Source organism: Nannospalax galili, unplaced genomic scaffold (genome assembly GCF_000622305.1).
Source record: "Nannospalax galili isolate Female #2095 unplaced genomic scaffold, S.galili_v1.0 scaffold1402, whole genome shotgun sequence".
In the NCBI taxonomy this organism is placed as follows: domain Eukaryota; kingdom Metazoa; phylum Chordata; class Mammalia; order Rodentia; family Spalacidae; genus Nannospalax; species Nannospalax galili.
In genome coordinates, this window is record NW_008348453.1 from 1,270,825 (window position 1) to 1,290,669 (window position 19,845).

General features: G+C 45.3%; 1 long non-coding RNA gene across 2 annotated transcripts in view; it reads left to right on the forward strand.

Moving 5' to 3' along the window:
* The window catches only part of LOC115072401, a 44,430-nt gene that overhangs the window by 17,115 nt on the left and 7,470 nt on the right, over positions 1-19,845 (forward strand). For both annotated transcript variants that reach the window (XR_003851456.1, XR_003851457.1), the window contains exon 2: positions 5,002-5,162. This is a non-coding gene — a long non-coding RNA (uncharacterized LOC115072401). The remainder of the gene's footprint in view (positions 1-5,001; positions 5,163-19,845) is intronic.

The following is a 19,845-nucleotide window of genomic DNA, read 5'->3' on the forward strand; positions in this document are numbered from 1 at the left end:
GCTGGAATCCACCCCAAACTTGTAGTCAAACTTGGCAGTGTTGTTCACCTGGTGCTGGCTTTAGAGGCATGAAGTGTGCAAGAGTGAAGGGGTGATCAGTTCTTTCTCCAAGATTTCAGAGAGCTGCTGCTAGGGCCAGGCAGCATGCAGCAGGGGTTCTCCTGCCTAGAGAAGGCCTTGATAGGCCATTGTGTGAAGCTGTGAAGGTGAAGCCTGGTTGACAGTGGAGACCCCAAGAAGTTCGTGATGCCAGAGCTGTGAGGCATCTGCCAAGAAGACCTGCACACAGGGAGTGGTACCAGCACAAGAGGGAAATGTGTGTTGCACAGAGCAAAGCTAGAGAGGCTGAGCCATCTAAGCTCTTTGGAAGTAAAGTCCCAGGAGTTGAATGTGAAGCTACTGGATTTGGTGTTTGCCCTGCTGGTTTTTGGTCTTGTTTTGGTCCAGTATTTCCTTACTATCCCTCCATTCCTCCCTTTTGGAATGGTAATGTGTGTTCAGTTCCACTGTATGTTGGGAGTATATAATTTGTCTTTTGATTTTATAGAGGCTTACAGTTCAGATATTTACCTGAGTCTCAGAATAGACTTTGGACTGTGGACTTTTGAATAGTATTGAGACTGATAATAACTATGGGGACTTTTAAAATGGGACTAAATGCATTTTGCATTTTATATGGTCATGAGCCTATGGGGGCCAGGGGTTAGAATGTGGTGGTTTGAAGGAAAATGTCCCCCATAGACTCCAAGTATTTGGACATTTTGTCCCCAGATGATGGTGCCGTTTTGGGAGGTTTTAGAAGGTGTCGCTATCCTGGAAGAAACATGTCACTGAGGGTGGGCTTGTAGAGTTTTTAGGCCTTCCCAACTGTGCCTGCGTGATGATGTGAGAGCTTAGCTTCTGCTGCTCCTGCTCCAGCCACCTCCAGCCACCATGACTCCCTGCCATGACAGACTGTAATTCTTCTGGAACCATAAGCTCAAATAAACTCTTCCTTCTATAAATTGCTTGGGTAAGTGTTTCTATCACAGGAACAAAAAAATGACTAATACAGGTGTATTGCTGGCGTGTATGTAAATGTACTCGTGTGGTGCAATGCTTGAGGAGGTCAGAAGAGGGTGTCAGATCCCCAAAACTGGAGTTATAGACAGTTGTTAGCCATCACGTGGGTGCTGGGAACCAAATCTCTGGAAGAGCAGCCAGTGCTCTTAACTGCTAAGCCACCTCTCCAGCCCGAGTATTTTTTAAATATTTGTTTTATGTTGGGCTTCATGAAAGCACACGACAGGGACATGAATAATAGACACAGTTCCTGCCTCACACAGCTTAAGTTCTAATGAGGAAAATATAAAGGTAAAGAAATCATTGTCATTCAGAGGGTTTGAAGACAAAGTACCTAGCAGACTGGAAAGACTCTCCAGACAGATGATATTTAAGTCAAATCTTAAAGGTTAACTAGGAATTGCCCAAAACAATGAGGAGAGAAGGCAGGAGTGAAGAGGCTAGGACAAAGAGAATAGCATGAGCTAGCTATAGTGGCACATGGCTATAATCCCAGTACTTGGGTGTCTAGGGCAGGAGGATTACAAGTTCAAGGCCAACCTGGGCATCATAGCAAGTTCAAGGACAATCCATACAGCTTAGTGAGACTCTGACTCAAAATGAAAATGTAAAAGTGCTAGGGATATAAGCCAGTTGTACAGAACTTGCTCAGCATATGCAAGGCCCTGGGTTCAATGCCAAGTACTGAAAAATTAAAAAAAAAAAATCAGGTAGGGTGGTGCATATCTGTCATCTCAGCAATTAAGAGACTGAAGGAGGAGGATTGCTGTGAGTTGAGGTTAGCCTGGGCTACATAAATAGTGAGTTGCAGCTGGCCTGGGTTACAGAGAAAGGCTAGAAAACAATAGAATAGCATAAGCAAAGGTATTAGGAGAAAAAAAGGCCCATATGGAGATCATAAGAACAGTTTGACTAGAACATAGAGTATGTAGCTGGGACTGCAAGTATATGCTGCCTTATAAAGCTTTCTTAACATTTTGGATTTGATCTTGAGGGTGATGGGCCCAGGGGGTGAAAAGCCAGGCAGTGACTCAGCAGTTCTATGTTACAGCAATTCTCAAACTTGACCTGGCATTCCTTCCATTCACCTTGCTTAAATACGAATTATGATCAGTGACTCTAGAAAAGGCCTCAGGTTCTGCATTCTAACAAGTTCCCTGGTAAGACTGATGCTGGGCTCCTCAGTCCACACCTGGAGGAGTAGGCTTTAGATGGTGCTTTCTCTCCCATCCATCTTCCCCAAATGTGTCCACTCACATCCGCAGGCATGAACCTTTATTCTTTCTGTGTAGTCTGGTCTGAGGCTAATGTGACTCTTCGCTTTTACTTAGCATCCATATTTTATAAGCTGTTTATTAAATTCTTTTCATATCCAGTAAAGTACCAGGTAAGGGATGAGGACTAGAGGAAGACAAAAATATATTTCCCTGCCTAAGAATGTTTGGTGTCATCTAACAAGGGGCAGCTTTCCTGGGCTGCCCTCAGCCAGACCTGTCATAAACATGCTAAATGAGGCCTGTCTCAGCCATGCTCCCTGGGGCCCAACCGCTTCTGCAGCCCTTTCCAGAGATGAGCCTGTTTATCCCTAACTGTTGTCTCTGACCTCTAAATCAATTCCCTGTCTCACTCAAAACCTCAGTCCTCCTTTACCCTTCTCCCAATTCCAGGCTAGGTCAATTTGTAAAACTGGAGGCAGTGAACTGTAGCAGTGTTATGGGCACAGGTTCTAAAATCAAACAGCCTGAGTTCACAGTCCAACTCCACGCACTAGCTTGGGCAAGTGACTTCACTTCTTTAAGCTTCAGTTTTCTCGTCTATAAATTGGGGAGAATAACTTGGCTGGTATCATAGGACTAGAAAGATCAAATGTGACCATGCACATACTATTTTTGTTTTATTTTGCTTTGTTTTTGAGATTAGCCTCAAACTCATGATCCTCCTGCTCCTTGGCCTCCCAAGTGCTGGGATTATCAGCATGTACCACCACACCTGGCTTGCATACAGTCTTAAACACATACTTTAAGACATCTGAACATTGAACAATTATTATTTATTGGTTTTATAAGTAGAAAAGGCTGTGTGTACTAAAGTCCCTGAAAACCCCATTTAAGTAAAATTTACTGACATCCCTTACATAACCACAGCACATCTTGTTTATATTGTCTGATGATGGGCAGGCAGCACAGAAAAGCCTGCTGGATGAGGCAGTCATCAGGGAGCTCTTAGAGAGCAGGTTTCAGCCTACTAGAACTGAGGCCCAGTGTTGGAGGGAGACGCTTCCCCTCCCACCTCAACCCCATCCCCTCTGTGTCCCCCTCTGCCCAGGGTCACCCATGCTGCCCCTCCTTCCTGCTGCAGTGAGAGGCAGCCTCAATCATTCATCTTAATGTCTCTATTAAGCAGGGTTATGACCAGGATGAGACAAGAAACAAGGTCTTTTAGTGTAAAAACACGGCTCCTAGGCTCAGTCCCAAGGGACTGCTCCTTAGCTTGCTGCTCACTACAGTGCTTCTGCTACAGGAGGGGACCGAAGGTCCAGATTGGCAGGATGATTCTGCATGTTCAGAACCACACCTGGCCTCTGTGACGCTAGCTGTTGACTCAGAGGCCAGTGCTGACTGATGCTTACCTGTCTCCCCTACATGGTGAGGTCTGTAGGTGGCAGCAGGGCCAGCTCTCTTACCTGGAGAGATGAACTGAGACTCCTGGAGAACCAGAATCAAAAGACAACTGCCAGATATGATGGCACACTTATGCTTTAAAACAGCACTCACGATGTAGGGACAGGCAGATCTCTGTGAGGTCTAGGCCAGTCTAGAGTTCTGGGCCGGCCAAGGCTACATAGTGAGACTCTGTCTGAAAAATAAATAAATAAATAAATAAATAAATAAATAAATAAAAATAAATAAATAAATAAATAAATTTTTAATGGGAAAAAAAGGCATAACTCAGAATATACTTGGAAAGTGTCAGAGGGAGCCATGCACATAGGCTTGTCCTTCAGAGGCACAGAACAGGGGCCAAGATAACTGCTCCTAAATGTCAATGATGTCATCATTAGAACATACACTGTTTAACTGGTATGGTATGGGAGGATGAAGTGGTAGAACACAGAGGTACAGGTATTAAAGGTCATTCCACACAGTTTGCTGATCAATGCTGCTCATCTTTAAATCATTTTTTTCCCCACTGTGCTACTGCCATCTTACTGGTCCTGATTTCCAACTCTGTCTGAAGAGTTATCTTAGTAGCCAGGTACAGTGGTCCTATGCCCGTAATTTTAGCACTGGGAAGGAAGGTAAGGCAGGTAGATCATGAGTTCTAGTCCAGTTGGGCCAAATAGTATCTCAAAACCAAACCAAACTATTATCCCCATCAAAACGTCTTCCACACTGGCTTCCCTGAGGTGGGCTAGCATGGAGGAATGCCCAACATATGGAACCAGGAAAACTGAGTTCATGTCCTGGCTATACCTCTTTGGGACAAGTCAAGGTTTCTTCCTGACCCTCAGTTTCCTCAGATCTTAAGGGGTGGACAAAACTGCATGTGTCAGCTAAGTGTAAGACCTTAAACACTGGAAGGAAAGAACTGGGAATCTTAGTCCCACTTCAAGTATGAGAAGGAAGCCTGTAGACCCAGAATGCACTAGGCATTCCCTGCTCTCCCTGCAGGCTGTGGGTGGAGGGGCCTTAACTAAGGAGGGCTGCGAGAGCAGAGACACGGAGAGAACTCCAGAGCAGCTGAGGGCTGAGAACTCAGAGTGAGTTAACACTGGTCCCAAGGGCTGCATGAGCAAGGCAAGCTTTTACACAGATATCCAGGGAACAAGAAATACCAGCAAGGAAGTTGTCCCATTAATAAATAAGAAGGTAGGAAATTAATGATGGTCTGAAAACGGCTGAGCTACTGAACTTGTTCTTTAAATCTGTCTTTAACAAGAAAACTGAAGAAAAGAGATTTGGCCAATTAGGAGGTAATGAAGATATTGCAGAAATAGTACTGACAAAAACACACTCAGGGGGCTGAATGAGCATCCAATGGCCTTGACCCCACAACCAAGACAGAAGAAGGGTACCAATGGAAGGAGCGCCTGTTTCCAGGTAATGTGAATCATTGGATCACCGGGTCCTGATAGGGAAGAAACAAGGGTGGGGAAAGTTCAATTGGGGCCTAACTGATGATTTTCTTTTTTTGCATTTGTTTGTTTATTTATTTAGTGTGTGTGTGTGTGTGTGTGTGTGTGTGTGTGTGTGAGTTAGAGGATAACCTGCAGGAGTCAGTTCTCTCCTTCTCCCACATGTGTCCTGAGGATTGAACTCAAGTTGTTAGGCTTGGTGGCAAGCACCTTTACCTGCTGAACCATCTCACTGGCCCCTAGCTGATTTTACAGAGCCTTTTGTGCACCATGCAGGGCGTTCTGCCTCCAGTGCCGCCTCTGGTGATGACTGGGGATGAAAGTGAGGAATCGGAGGGTAAAAATCCTAGAATGAGAATAGACAAAAGTGACAGAAGGGGCCCAAGAGGAAGGATACCTGAGGGAGGGCAGACGACAGAAGCCCTGTTCAGAGCTACAGAAATTTAGGCCTCTGACATATTTGGTGTGGTCCCTTCTAGGGAGTTTATGCCTAAGGAAAAAAAATAAGAAAAGAAAAAGAGAAGAACAGGATTAAGAAAGAGAAAGAAGGTAAGAAGAGGGACCATAGAAGGAGAAGGAGAGGACAGAAAAGAAGGACAATGAAAAACAAAGCGAATGAGACGATGTTTGGGTAGGGCATGGAACATGAGCAGGAATGGGGTGTTGGAGGGAGACTGCCACAGTGCAGGGTGCCAGGAAATCCACACTGCTTGCAACCCTGGTCTAGCTTTGGCACACCCCTGAGTCCCAGGAGACCTGCCAGGGAGCAGAGAGAAGCCTTGGAAAGGTCTTGAGGAAGAACACAAGAGGAGTGAGAATGTAGAGTGAATCAGCCTAGCTCTGCACCTGCTTCCACACAAGTGAACTTGACCTTCTGGCTAGGAAGAAGCTCTGTACTCTATTAACCTTCTCTTACTTTCCCGGGCCAGAGCTCACAATCACCTGTAGCCCCTGGGTGCTGTCTTTGGCCTAGCCCACTGTTCAGGAAAGCCACAGCCTTGCTGGCCCAGGATGCTTAAACACGTCAGTTCCAGGGGCTGTTCCCAAATTAGGGTTCCAGGATTCAATCTGAGCTATAAAAACACTGACACTGGGGGGTGGGGGTGGGGGCTGAAGTACAGAAGAAGGAAAGGGCAGCCTGTGATGAATAGGGGCATCCAGAGCCTTATTAGAGGGTGTATAGAGAGGAGGGCCACTGCAAGGACCAGCCCTGAGCCTGATTTATCATCTTCAGAGCTGATCTGAGCGAGAGGGGTTAAGTAGCTAGTTAATGAAATCCACAGATGCTGCTAAGTGGGAGAGAGCTGGGAGCACCATGGGTTGGGGGTCTGGCACCAGACAGGGGGCAGGTGGCAGGTGGAACACTGAAGAAGGAGCATCATTTGGACAAGAGATCCCATACTCCAGCTGAGTGGAAATCCTGTCTTAGTCTCTGGAAGCCAGTTTTAGCAAGTCAGGGAGAGAGTGGGTAGACAGCAAGGTACAGACAGATCCCCAGGTCAAACTTCTAAGCTCCATACCCCAATCTCCATGGGCTTTCTCAAATCTGGGCAGCCCCTGAACCTCAAAGACAAGGAGAAAATGAGACCAGGCCACTGTGCCTCTTCTCCCAGACTGAGTGGCCAAACAAGTAACTACAGTTCTGTGATAAGTGCTGTTGAGCAACACAAAGGAGGGAGCAATTAATTCTGACAGGGAAGGGCAGGGAGGTTAGCATGCCATTAAAGCAAGGCTTGAAAAATAAGGATTTTACCAGGCAGAAAAGGGAAAGTGGGGACTCTGGGCAGAAGGAGAAACATATGCCAAGGCCGGGAAAGGTTCAAGGGAGGTACAGGGAGCGGGAGCCAACCTGGTAGGGGTGTCTGCTTCAGGGAGGCAGTGGGCAAGTGGAAACTAGGCAAAAGCATTGCCAGAGACCAACCAGAGCAGCAGGTGAAAGTTCTACACTGAAGGAACAAGGTGGCAGAGGGAGGACTCAAATCCTCACCAAGAGGCGCCTCTGCATGCCGACCACATCTCTTACCTCCGGCAGTGGCCCCGAGCTTGAGAAGGTAGCCACGAGAATGAAAGCCAGTCATCCCTCTACGGTGTTTGATACTGCATCTGGCACACAGTAGATGCTTCTAAGATGCAAGTTATTGTAGTTGTTGATCTTCCAAGGCTGACCTAAAAATTATAGACTGGGACAGGCAAGATGGCTCTATGATAAAGGCACTGTCACGCAAGCCTGACAACCTGACAACCAAGAGACCACAGTGAAGGAGAGAACCAACTTCTGAAAGTTGTCTCCTGACCTTCACAAGCACTCAATGGCACATGTGTACTGGCACATTCTCTCTCTCTCTCTCTCTCTCTCTCTCTCTCATAATAGTAATAGTGATAATAATAATAAATTAAATTTTAATTTAAAAAAAATCCTAGGCCAAGGGTCTGACTGTACAGTTCCACGTGTACCCAAGGAATACTGAGGGACCATGTGGGCAGGTGGTTACTTGATAAGTGGAAACTTGAGCTCGTGAAATAACCAATCACTCTAACGATAAGATGGGACATGGTGCAGCTGAGACATCAGGCACCAGAGACCTCTGAAAAGAGGAAACTGACACGCTAGCTTATATCCAAGGATCAGCCTGTTCATGCCTCTGCCAATGGGGGCAGCTCTTGAAAGCAGAGGAGAGCAGTTTGCATCTTAGGGCCTAAAACCACTTTAGCCTTCCTTGAGGCCTCAGGGCTATTCTGGGCAGACAAATACATTCTGTATTCCAAATCTGAGCAGTAATTCTCCTTATAGGAAAATTTTCCCCAAGGGAACTTGTAAGGGTAAAGGGGCCAGACATGCTTCTTTTAGGTCTCTATCAGCTAGCTATTTAGTGAATGTTTGTTGAGTGAAGGACTGAATGAGCAGAACCTGATGTTCCTCTGCATGGCACAGCATGCCACAGCCAGGAATGTCCCTCCCACTCCCTGTCCATATACACCTCTCTCCATTCCAGTTTACAGAAGCTTGAAGTTCATTGAATTTTTCCACCAAGAAAATGGGTAATAAAGTGGCTATTTGAGCTAGGCAGGCCTGGAATTCAGGCTTTGTTCCATCATTTGCCAACTCTATGCTCCTCAGGATGTTACCTAACCTCCCCAAACCTTACTTTCTCCTTCTGAAAAATGGGTATGGTAATAATTCCTACTGAATAACTCATGTGGTTTAAATAACACATAAAGTTCTTAGTGTAATGCCTGGTACACAGAAAGTAACTGTTATGCAGACTGAACAGGATTTAATAAAATTAAAACCAAAAGCATATTAATTCTCTCCTCAACTTTGCTGTTTCTTCAAACTTGTAGTCTCCCTGACCCAACATGATTTTTAAAAATATTTTATTTTTATTTTATGTGTGCGAGTGTTTCGTCTGCATGTATGTAAGTGCACCATGTGTGTGTAATGCCCACAGAGGCCAGAAGAGGGCATTGGATCTTGTTAGCCTCCATGGGTGCTAGGATCCAAACCCAGGTCCTTTGCAAGAGCTCTTAACCACTGAGCCATCTCTCCAGCACTGTCCGTGCTCCCACGATTTTTAAGGCAGGTTCTTTTTTTTTTTTTTTTTTTTTTTTTGGGTCTTTTTGAAGCAGGTCTCCCTGTGGCCCCAGCTGTCCTGGAACTTACTATGCAGACCAGGCTAGCCTTGAACTCACAGAGATCCACCTGTTTTGTGTGTGTGTGTGTGTGTGTGTGTGTGTGGAGTTCAGAGAACACCTTGCAGGAATTGGTTCTCTCCTTCTACCATGCAGGTCCTGAGAATTGAATTCAGGGCACCAGGTTTGGTGGCAGGCACCTTTACCACTGAGTCATCTCATCTTGCTCACCTTTAAGGCAGGTTCTTTAGGGTTTTTCTTCAATTTAAGTTCTTGAACCTACCAGGTCATAATGGTGGACAGGCCCAATAACCATCCGTCTTGAGGTAGGAGAAAGCAGGTGCATACAGGACTGGGGAAAAGCAGCTGCAGAGCAGGTGCCTCCATGTCATCTGCCTCTGTGGCACCAGTGCCTCTCCTCTGCTCACACAGGTTGTGTGAAGAAATTCCTCATGACCAGGAGAGAAGATTAAAGCCCTATAGGTGGGCTGACTCAGTATAGTACAGGTTGAAAGAGGATAATGACTGGGCTGAAAGACAGCAGTGAGGGAGAATCCTTCCAATAAGCGGAGCACTGAGAGTTCACTTTATGGGGCTAGAGTATATATGGACTCATGGGCAGTGGTTGATGACTGAGCTAACTGTCCAGGGGTCTAAAGGAAAGTAAATTAAGAAGGCTACAAGTCTGGGTACTGACAGGTGAGTGGACAAATGAACATGGGCACAACATATGAAGGTCTTTGTATACCATGTTAATACTCATTAGAGAGCATCCAGTATGGAAGAGGCACTGGAACATCAGGCAGACAAAATGACTCAGCCAGGTGACATCAATCAATTCTGTCATTGGCTATCCCCATGCTGGCACAATGAATACATAGATGAAGTAAATATAATGGTAGAGATGGATGGATGGGTGACTGGATAGATCGATAGACAAAAATAAGTTATATAGGGACCCAACTGCACAGGTTCCACTTACCAGGGTTAATTCTGCTTCTGCAAAATGTCCAGTCTACCAGTAACACAGACCAGTGCTGGACCCCCAATGTGACACCATGCTCTAGGGAAGTAATTGATTATTTGGGACTTTATCCATTCTGGAAGGAATAGAAATTTATACTTACAGGAATAGATATACTCTGGTTATGGGTTTGTAGTTCCTTTTTACAAGGCTTTAGCCAGCACCATTAATTGAAGGCTTACACAGATTATTTACTCTACCAACATATTATTAAATCCATCATGTCAGACCAAGGGTCCAGCTCTACAGCAAAGGAGATGCAAGAGGGAGCCCAGCACATGAGACCCATTGATTATGTCATACACTCTAGCACCAGAACTTCCAGCCTGAGAGAACGATGGATGACCTGTGTTAGGCACAAGGGAATCACCAGCAAAGAGGTGATAAGACAGCAAGGTATCATGCTCTTAGCCACAAGCAAAACTGTTTTTGCTCCCTAGGTAACACCTAGCATTGTCTTGGGTCATTACAAATATTTTTCAATTATTTTGATTTTATGTATATGAGTATTGCCTGCATGTATGTAAGTGCACCCATGTCATGCAATGCCCACAGAAATCAGAGAGGACATCAGATCCCCAGAAACTGGAGTTACAGATGGTTGTTAGTCACTGGGAATCAATCCTGGGTCCTCTGCAAGAGTAGCCAGTGCTCTTAACTGCTGAGCCATCTCTTCAGCCCCTGGGGTCATTTTTTAATTGTCAAGATTAAGGGTGGCACATGGTGGGAGAGGGGAGAGGTAGTACTACTGGCGTCTAGTAAGTAGAGGCTAGGAATGTGCTTCCTACATAATACAACGTTCTACCCCAATTAAAGACTTATCCAGTTCAAAATATCAGCAGTGCCAAAGTTGAGAAACTCTGTTCTAGGACACAATATGCATTTTGGATCAAAGACCATTACATACATATGTAAACCCAGTTGGGTCTGGGAACCAAGGGAAAAATCAAGACTGTTTCCATATACTCCTACTCCTAGTGACCTACTTGTGAAAGTTGTGAGACTTAGAGATATGTAAATTCAGAGGAGCTGGTTCCCAAGGGGGAGAGGACCCAGGTTCGATTCCCAGCACCCACATGGTGGCTACGAATTGTCCTTAACTCCAGTTCCAGGGGAATCTGACACCCTCTTCTGACCTCTGTGTATTGCAGGACATGAGTGCACTCACATACATGCAGGCAATATGTTCTTACACATAAAAAAATAATAAAAATCAAATATTAAAAAAAAAGAGGGCATGAAGTTGGGTGGGTAGGGAGATGGGGTGGAGCTGGGAAGAACTGAGGGAGGGCATGAATAAGATCAAAATACATTGTATGAAATTCTCAAAGAATCAGTAAAAATACTATTTTAAAAATCTTAGCTGGGTGTGATGGCACACACCTTTATTCCCAGCACTCGGGAGGCAGAGGCAGGTAGATCTCTCTGGGAGTTCCAGGCCAGCCTGGTCTACATAGTGAGTTCTAGGCCAGCTGGGGCTACAGGGAGACCCTGTCTCAAAAAGACCAAAAAGCCAAAAAAAAAAAAAAAATCTTTAAAAAATCTTGGCCTGGCCAGGTGTGGTGGTGCACACCTTTAATCCCAGTTTACAGGAGGCAGAGCAGGCAGATCTGTGTGAGACCGAGGCCAGCCTGGTCTACATAGCTGAGACTACAGGGAGACCCTGCCTCAAAAACAACAACAAAACAAAACAGTAACAACAAAAATCCATGCCAGCCAGGGTTACATGGTAAGACCCTGTCTCAAACAAAAACAGAGTTTGAAACATGAGACACTTGGAAATGGAGTCTTTGGGAAGTGATTAGTTAGTGAGGGTTCTGAGGATGAGGTTAGTGCTCTACAAAAAGAAGACCCGATGTTGGGCGTGGAGGCACACTCCTGTAGTCCCAGCACTTGAGAGGCAGAAGCAGATGGATCTCTCTGAGTTCCAGGCCAGGTGGGGCTACAGGGAGACCCTGCTTCAAAGAGACCAGAAAAAAAAAAAAAAAAAAAAAAAACAAAAAAAAAAAAAAAAAAAAAAAAGGCTGGTCATCTGTGAACTAGGAAATGGGCCCTCACCAGACACTAAGCCTGCAAAACGAGAGAGAGATTTCTGTTATATGTACATAGGCCATCCAGTATATGGTATTTTGTCACAGCAGCCCAAATAAACTAAGACAATTTTAAGAGAATTTCATTTATTCTTTGTTTTTTGAGACAGGGTCTTCCTAGCCCCAGCTGGCCTAGAACTCACTGCATAGACCTCAATGTCACAGAGATCTGCCTGCCTCTGCCTTCTGAGTGCTGTGATTAAATTCTCACACCCGGCAACTAAGCTGATTTCTATTCATATTGTGCTTACATTTCAGTAATAAATGGTCAAATAAATAATAAAAATAATAAACAAATCATTATGTTGGAACATAAGTTCTCAGAAAAAAAGAAAAAGTAGACTAGAGGACGGAATAGTAGATCAGGTGTCAAAGAAGCCTCGTGGAGAAGAAACGAGTGAACAAAATCATAGTGAGAGAGCTGAGCAGCCACGTATCTGGAGACACTACAGGCGAGGCAGACAGCAAGCACAGGTCCTAAGGCAGGAGTCAGCATGTCCCCACGTCCATCCAGGAGGCAAGTGAGGCTAGAGTGAACAGGAAGAGGCATGCACTGACAAGAACAGAAGCTGGGGAGGGGACATGGGAATGAAGGGGTCAGATTATGCAGGACCCTGCAGTCCATGCTAAGGAAGTTAGCTTTTTCTCTGAGTAAAATAATATTATTATTTGGGTTTGAAATGCTCCCCCAAATCATAATAGAATTTCTGTGTGTGAGCACTTGGTCTCCAGCTGGCAACACTGTTTTGGGAAGTTGTAGAACCTTTAAGAGATGAAGCAGCTAGAATAAGAGGGTCATGGGGGGAAATGGGCCTTGAGGGTTATAGCCAGGCTCTGCCTCTGGTATTTTTGCTTCTTGATCTGCTGAGATGTGACAAGCTATGCCACAAACTCCCACCACCATGAATACAGAGCCAGCCACCGTGCCTTCCTGGTCACAAGGGACAGACTATGTTTCCTTAAACTATATGCTCAGATATGACTCTCTTCCTTTAAGTTGCTTTTGTTAGCTATTTTGTCACAGTGATGAAGAAAGTAATACAAGTAAGGACTATGTGTTCCCTCCTGACTGTGGTGTGTTCTTTCGCCCTCACAAACTGGACTGTAATTGCTGTGCCGGTCTGTCTCTGTTCTCCACTCAGTGGTGAACTCCATGTAGATAGACGGTGATTGTCTTGATACTAAGTGATCATTGTGAGGAGACAGATAGAAATAAGGAAGTCTAGCCAGACATGGTGACACATGCCTTTAACCTCAGCACTGGGGAGGCAGAGGAAGGTGGACATCTATGAGTTCCAGACCAGCCAGGGCCATATAGTGATATGATGTCAAAGAAAGAAAGAAAGAGAGAGGGAGGGAGGGAGGGAGGGAAGGAAGGAAGGAAGAAAAAGAGAGACAGAGACACAGAGAGAGACAGAGACACAGAGACAAAGCAAGCAGTCGAGACAATTGGCCTGCCATTCGATGAGGGTTTCACAGAGACCATAACAAACTTTGGGAACTGGGCATTGTTAGGAATACAGTCCAGTTTTTTAAAGTAGGTGGTTTCCTGGGGCTGGAGGGATGGCTTAGCAGTTAAGAGCACTGGCTGCTCTTGCGGAGGACCAATGTTCAGTTCCTAGCACCCATATGGCAGCTAACACTCATTCTTAACTCCAGTTCCAGGTGATCTGACACCTTCTGGCCTATGCAGGCATTGTGCATATGTGGTATATTTACATGCAGGCAAAACACTCATTTAGATATACATACATACATACATACATACATACATACATATATACATACAGTATGTGGTTTCCTTTCTGTCTCTCCTTTCTTATGTTTCACCATTATAATCACTCTGTCTGTGTTTCTGTAGCATCTAACACTTTCATGGACTGCTGGGTTGGGTCAGGTGCCCATCCCTGATCCAGTTAACTGTGGCTAAAGTGGTAAAGTCACTTGATACTAAATATAGTCACTTATGCATAAGAAAGCATAGGAGGGCGCTACAGCTCTGGCAATTATTCAGGAAATAATAGATTCCTCTTTAGTAGAACTTAGTATAGTGATTGGCAAATAAGGAAATATCAATAAATCAATCAGTCTTGTCTAAAGTCTATCCCTCCCAAAGGCGCAGCCCAGAGCCTGGCACAGAGCAGACCATGATGATTGTTTTGGAACAGAAAGTCAGCAGATCCAGCAGCATAGCACAGAAGCAATGTAGAGTGGTGGCTATGCATGCTGATCCTTGCATTTAACCCCTTGAGTTCAAATTCTAGCTTTGCTACCGAGCAACCATGTGACCTCAAGCAAGCTGCTTATTGATGAGACTTGGGTCTTGCATCTATAAAATGAAGCCATAGATGACCCCAGTCTTAAGAATGTTGGGCACATTAAATGAGACAATACATAAGGTGCTTTTTTACAGCCCTTGGCACATGGTGATGCCTCTGTAGATGGAAAGTGCTATAATTTTCCATTTGTGAGACTCACACTGATGAGTATGGAGCTCCATCTCAAATATTGGTCTGGAAGACAGAAGTCATGTGTCACCTCAGCTGAGGTCCTACTATGTACAGAACTTCCTAAGTACATACTAAGTCTGAGACTGGGGCAGGATTATGTCAGCTGGCTGGACCTGCTGTCTCCCCTGTGCTCCTATCAGGTCACTAGTAGCTGGGAGTTTATGGGTCATCCAGACAACTGCTGCTGACTTAGTAAAGAAAGTCACTGGGAGGAGTGTATCTTGATAAACTTTCTGGGCCAGTAATAAATATTTTAGGTATTGAGGAAACATGTTGCTATTTCTTCCATCTTCTGAAATGAAGGAATGTCTAGGTAGGTAGGTAGTTAGAGCATTGATAGAATATTGATCACAGTCAAGGATTCTATAAGATATAACTCAGTGTGTTTCAAAACTAATCAATATATCAGCATGGAGAAGCCATCTAGTCACCACCTCGAAGCACACAGGAGTCAGTAAAGGAAGTTGAGACGGAGACAGATGTTTGTGCATTTGTGTGGATACAGACAGGTATGAGGTTGAGGGACTCATTCAGGACAGGGGCAAGGCCTAAACCTGCCTCCTTAGCGTCTCTCTAGGCCGGCAGACATCCTGGAACCGAGGGCAGGTAAGTGGGTGAAAAAGGAAGAGTCCTCAATGAGATGATGATGAAACAGTTTGGGGACTGGAATAAGAGTGACTGACCACCTTGGCTTGGGTACTGAGAAGGCAGGTGACTGATGGGCAGGGAGAAGGAATGGAGAAGGAAGCTGGTATCCTGCTTGCGGCAGGACTCTCAGCAGACGGTAAAGAAGGAGAGAATGGGATTCTGTGTTGTGGGCAGGAACCTAAAGAGCTTTCCTTTGGGGCTTTCTGGGGTCCCCTCTCCCCTGCCTGGGTGCTCCATGCTGCAAAGTCTTCCATTTGATGGTGATTTCAGGCACATGCACCACATGGCAGCACTTTTGTGCATAGCTTGCATAGTTTGAGGCACTCTTGTCAAAGGAGATTGTATCCAGGAGACCAGTTTTTGGCTTTCCCACTTGGGGGACGGTGAATTTCCTTGGAAGAAATGGTAGTGCCTCAGGCACCACCAGGGGGCACCAGGAACTGTAGGCACCAGGGACCAAGGAAGAGGAGCAATCCCAGCCTCAGGTCCAGGTGGAGGTCCTGGGGCTGAGTCCCCTGCAGCAGTTCTCTCAAGCAAGGCCTTGGTGCCACAGAGAAGGAGAACGTGCAGCTGGCTTATCTAACGAGAAATTAGAGGACTGGGCCAAAGAGCCCTATTTCTGTCCAGCCCTACACTACCTGCCATAAAATTAAATGATCACAATGAGTACATTAATTACCTGACACGAATGCTTTAACATAACAAAATTATTAGCCATTCTAGATTTAGTGTTTGTACAGCACTTTATATTTGCAAGGGCATTGCAATAACTTACCCTGCTGAGGGCGCATTTCGGGCCCTGAACGACATCCGGAAGGGTTTCTTCTGGCCAGCCAGCTGTCTGGCCCCTACCACAGCTGGCTCCCCACATCCCCCACCCCTTCTTGCCTGCACTGATTGCTTTTCTTCTGCCATCTCCTCCTGGAAGGATCCTCATCTGTTCACCAAATCCCTTTTCTCTCAGAGATCCATGTGCCTAGATTATCTACCCGATCCTGCATCAGAATGCAAGGGCTCAAGGACTGGGGAGCTAGCCTTGGGGCCCAGCAAGTCCCTGTCTGGTTCTACTGTCTGTGGCTCCAGGTATAGTGTAGTATGGAAGGAACTCTGAGTTTGGGGCCTGGTGCTGCTCAGGAACTGTGTTCTGCTGAAACATTTGCAGAAGGTTCTCGGTACCCATGGCAGAGCAAGGCCTGGGCCCTTGGCAAGTGTGGCATTGAGGAGGCTCACCACTGTGCAGATTCCATTCCAGACTGGATGGGGTAGCATAGGAAACCTCACTAGTAAAACATGTTGCAGTTGGCTTGGGTGTGAAATCTGCTTCCCGGGCAGAAAGATCAAAAGCTCAATTTGATGGATGTCTGTGTACCCAGCTCTCCTTGCTTGCTTTCATCTTCCTTCCAGAAAGAGGAGTAAACATTCAGCTAGTGAGCACTGCAGGTGTTCCCTTAAGGAGTGTGAAGAAATATCATTGAAAACAGACAGGACCACCAATGAAGGTGTCCACAGGAATCCCAAGAGCCTCTAGGAGGATCAAAATGAAGGGCATTTGAAGCAGCAGTTCCAGATTCTGTGTAGGAAGGTCTTTGGGATAGCAGCAATTTGGCTGGAAGGCAGCTGGAGAGAAGGCAGCATTGTATAGCCTATAGGATGCAGATCAACACAGTTCCCTAACTTGTGTTCAGACATGCTTTATGACAATTGAGGCAGCATCATTTGCCTATGTAAAGTTGACCAAGGTGCATGGTGTAATGGCTAAGAGCAAAGTTCTGGAGCAGGATCTCCTGGGTTCCAATGCCATTTCATCATCAACCAGGTGACCCCCTTCCACAGGTGCATCAGACGGACCTCAGACCAAGAGGAACTTCTCATAATTGTTTCCTCATTTATAAAATATGATAATTGGGGCTGGAGAGATGGTTCAGTGGTTAAGAGCACTGACTGCTCTTGCAGAGGACCTGGGTTCAATTCCCAGCACCCACATGATGGCTACAAACTGTACTTAACTCCAGATCCAGGGGAATCCGAAGCCCTCTTCTGACCTCCGTGGCATTGCACGACACGGGTGCACTCACATACATGCAGGCAATACACTCATACACATAAAATAAAAATAAATAAAATATGATAATTATAGTATCTACTTCACAAACGTGCTGTGAGGATTAGATGTATTAATTCATATAAAGCATTTAGCATATCCAAAGTGCTCATTAAAGGTTAGCTACTGTTACTTGTTGGGAAAGATATGGGGGGGAGCAATGGCTGGAGGCAAGGATTGCTTTTTCTGCCTATCCTGGGCATTTGGGAGTAAATTTTCAAGTTATTGAAAGTGAGGAATGTAGGGAGATGGATTTAAGCTTTATTTAAGCTAGAAGTGGTATACATGGGTGTGGTATTGAGATTCTTGGCGAAGTTCAGACAATTTGACCTCCAAAGGGGTCATGGAGGGGAAGGCTGACTTCCAGGTGACCAAAAATGCTCAGTCTTAATTGGATGTCATGGTGCACACCTGAGAGATAGAGGTAGGAGGGTCAGAAGTTCAAGGTCATCCTCGACTACATAGCAAGTTCCAAGCAAGTATGGGCTACATGAAGCCCTGTCTGGAAACATAACAGAATGAATCTCAGTCTTTTGTATGCAATAACATAGTGATGGAAGCTGCCTAACATGCCCTTTGTCAGCAGAAGATGTTCTACCAAAGAGTAGTGGGGAAGAAGTAGAAGACTATGTCTCTTGCTTTTCCAAGAAGAGTCTGGGGTACCTGTGAAAGGGGTCGCCTGTAGAAGGGGTAGGAAGGGCAAGCTGTCACTGTGGTGGGAGGGGCCATCACACTCCTGCTCTTAGGCATAAGGCTTAAGCAACACTTCTCTGAGCTAAGAACTAACCCCTTAGTTAAATCATCTGCCCCCTAGGATGATGGGACCTGCTTCCTCCCACCCTCCTGCCTTTCAGTATCCTTGGTGCTCCATGAAGTAGCCATACCAGAGGAAGACACAAACAGGTTCCAGGCCCTGATCCAGAGGGGTAACACTGTGGTGATGAGTCAGGCATGTGAAGAAACCTGGTCCCTAGTTGGGTCTGGGTAAGTCCTAGGCCCACAGGCTCCCGCTTCAGTGAAATGAGGTCTCTTCTGAAAGACTCTTCCATGAACAAATCCATTTGAGAGTCTATCTCTGCTCATGGTGACCACCGGGAAAATGAGTGAGCAGAGCTGAGTTCTAGAGCTTCAGAACTGAGAAAGACCACACTAAGCCCTCAGCTCTGTTCCACACTCAAAGTAGGTTCACCTACTATGCCACTGAGAGAAAGGCCTGGAAGACATTCCCAGCAAAGATAAGCATATTTCTTACTCAAAGCACCATCTTTAGGAAGACTCTGTATTTAGAAGGACACCAACTAGAAGATGTCTGATCAAATATTTGAAGCAATCCTGTAGTCTAGGGGCCTTCAAAGATGATTCCTTAGGTAAGAAAAGAAATTCTAGTTAGAACTACAATTTATATGTATTCCTAATGTTACAAAAAGAAAAAAGAAACTGGGTTTTACTGATTATTATCACTTTTAGACAAGCACTCTCATTTAGTAAGTTATTTGATTGCCTGTCACGTGAAGATGTGATGCATTCTCCCGGGGGTGGGGGGAGATGGGGAAATGCATATTTTCCCAGTAAAGGTTCATCCATCTGTTGAAACAAATGGACAAACGGTAGATAAGCATGAGAATCCCGTTTGCATAGGTATACGGGAGCCTTACCAAACAAAAACTCAAAGAGGAGTCAGATGATCAAGCCTTCAGTCCATTCTTCCTACCAGAAAGTGAAGAGGCTGTAGGCAATTTCAGAGGAATAAGTAAATGATTTTTAGGTGAGAAAATGAGGCTGGAGAACAGATAATGGCCTGAGCTGGAGTTCTTCAGCTTTAACCTTTGGTCTCTTCCCCTGTGATATGATAACTGTCTTCCTTAGTCCATGAAATTTCAGTCAGCTCTGAAGGCAACTGCGCTCCTCTTGGTGGGTCTGGTCTTATTTTGATAAGGGGGCTTCTGGGAGAGCCCCTCCCTGCATTTTCCACTCCCAGGTGCTTTTTGACAGAGGTCCAAAGTGGACATATTTTGGAGTATTTTTCTGAGCCCCTGAAGACCTCAATGACATAAAGGCTAAGGGTGATGTTTAGGACACATTGAAGTTCACATGTATCCAATGAAGTGATTTGCTGATTATGCTAACCAGTTTTAACTGAACATCTTCATAGCCTAGATGGATTATTTACAACAATTCCTGCAAAACCTGACTTGAGAATAATACTAAAACAAATGGACAAAACAAATGTAAACACAAATAATCATTTCTACTTCTAGGAGCTCCTAGTCAGATAAATAGATGAAAAACAACTACGACCTAATCAGACCTGAAAAGAAGTCAGTGGTTTTTAAAAATTATTAAGAGTCTTGGTAGACTTCTGTTACTGCCATACCTGCTGATCTTTGTAGTGTCCTAAAAAAACTTATTTTCTTTCTTTAAAGAAAAAGGGGAGGGGGCAGGCTGGAGAGATGGCCCAGCGGTTAAGAGCACGGATTGCTCTTGCAGAGGACCTGGGTTGGATTCCTAGCACCCACATGGCAGCTAACAACTATCAGTCCCTAACTCCAGTTCCAAGGGATCTGACGTCTTCTTCTGACCTCCGTGGGCACTGCACGACATGGGTGCACTTACATACATGCAGGCAATAGACTCATAAGCATAAA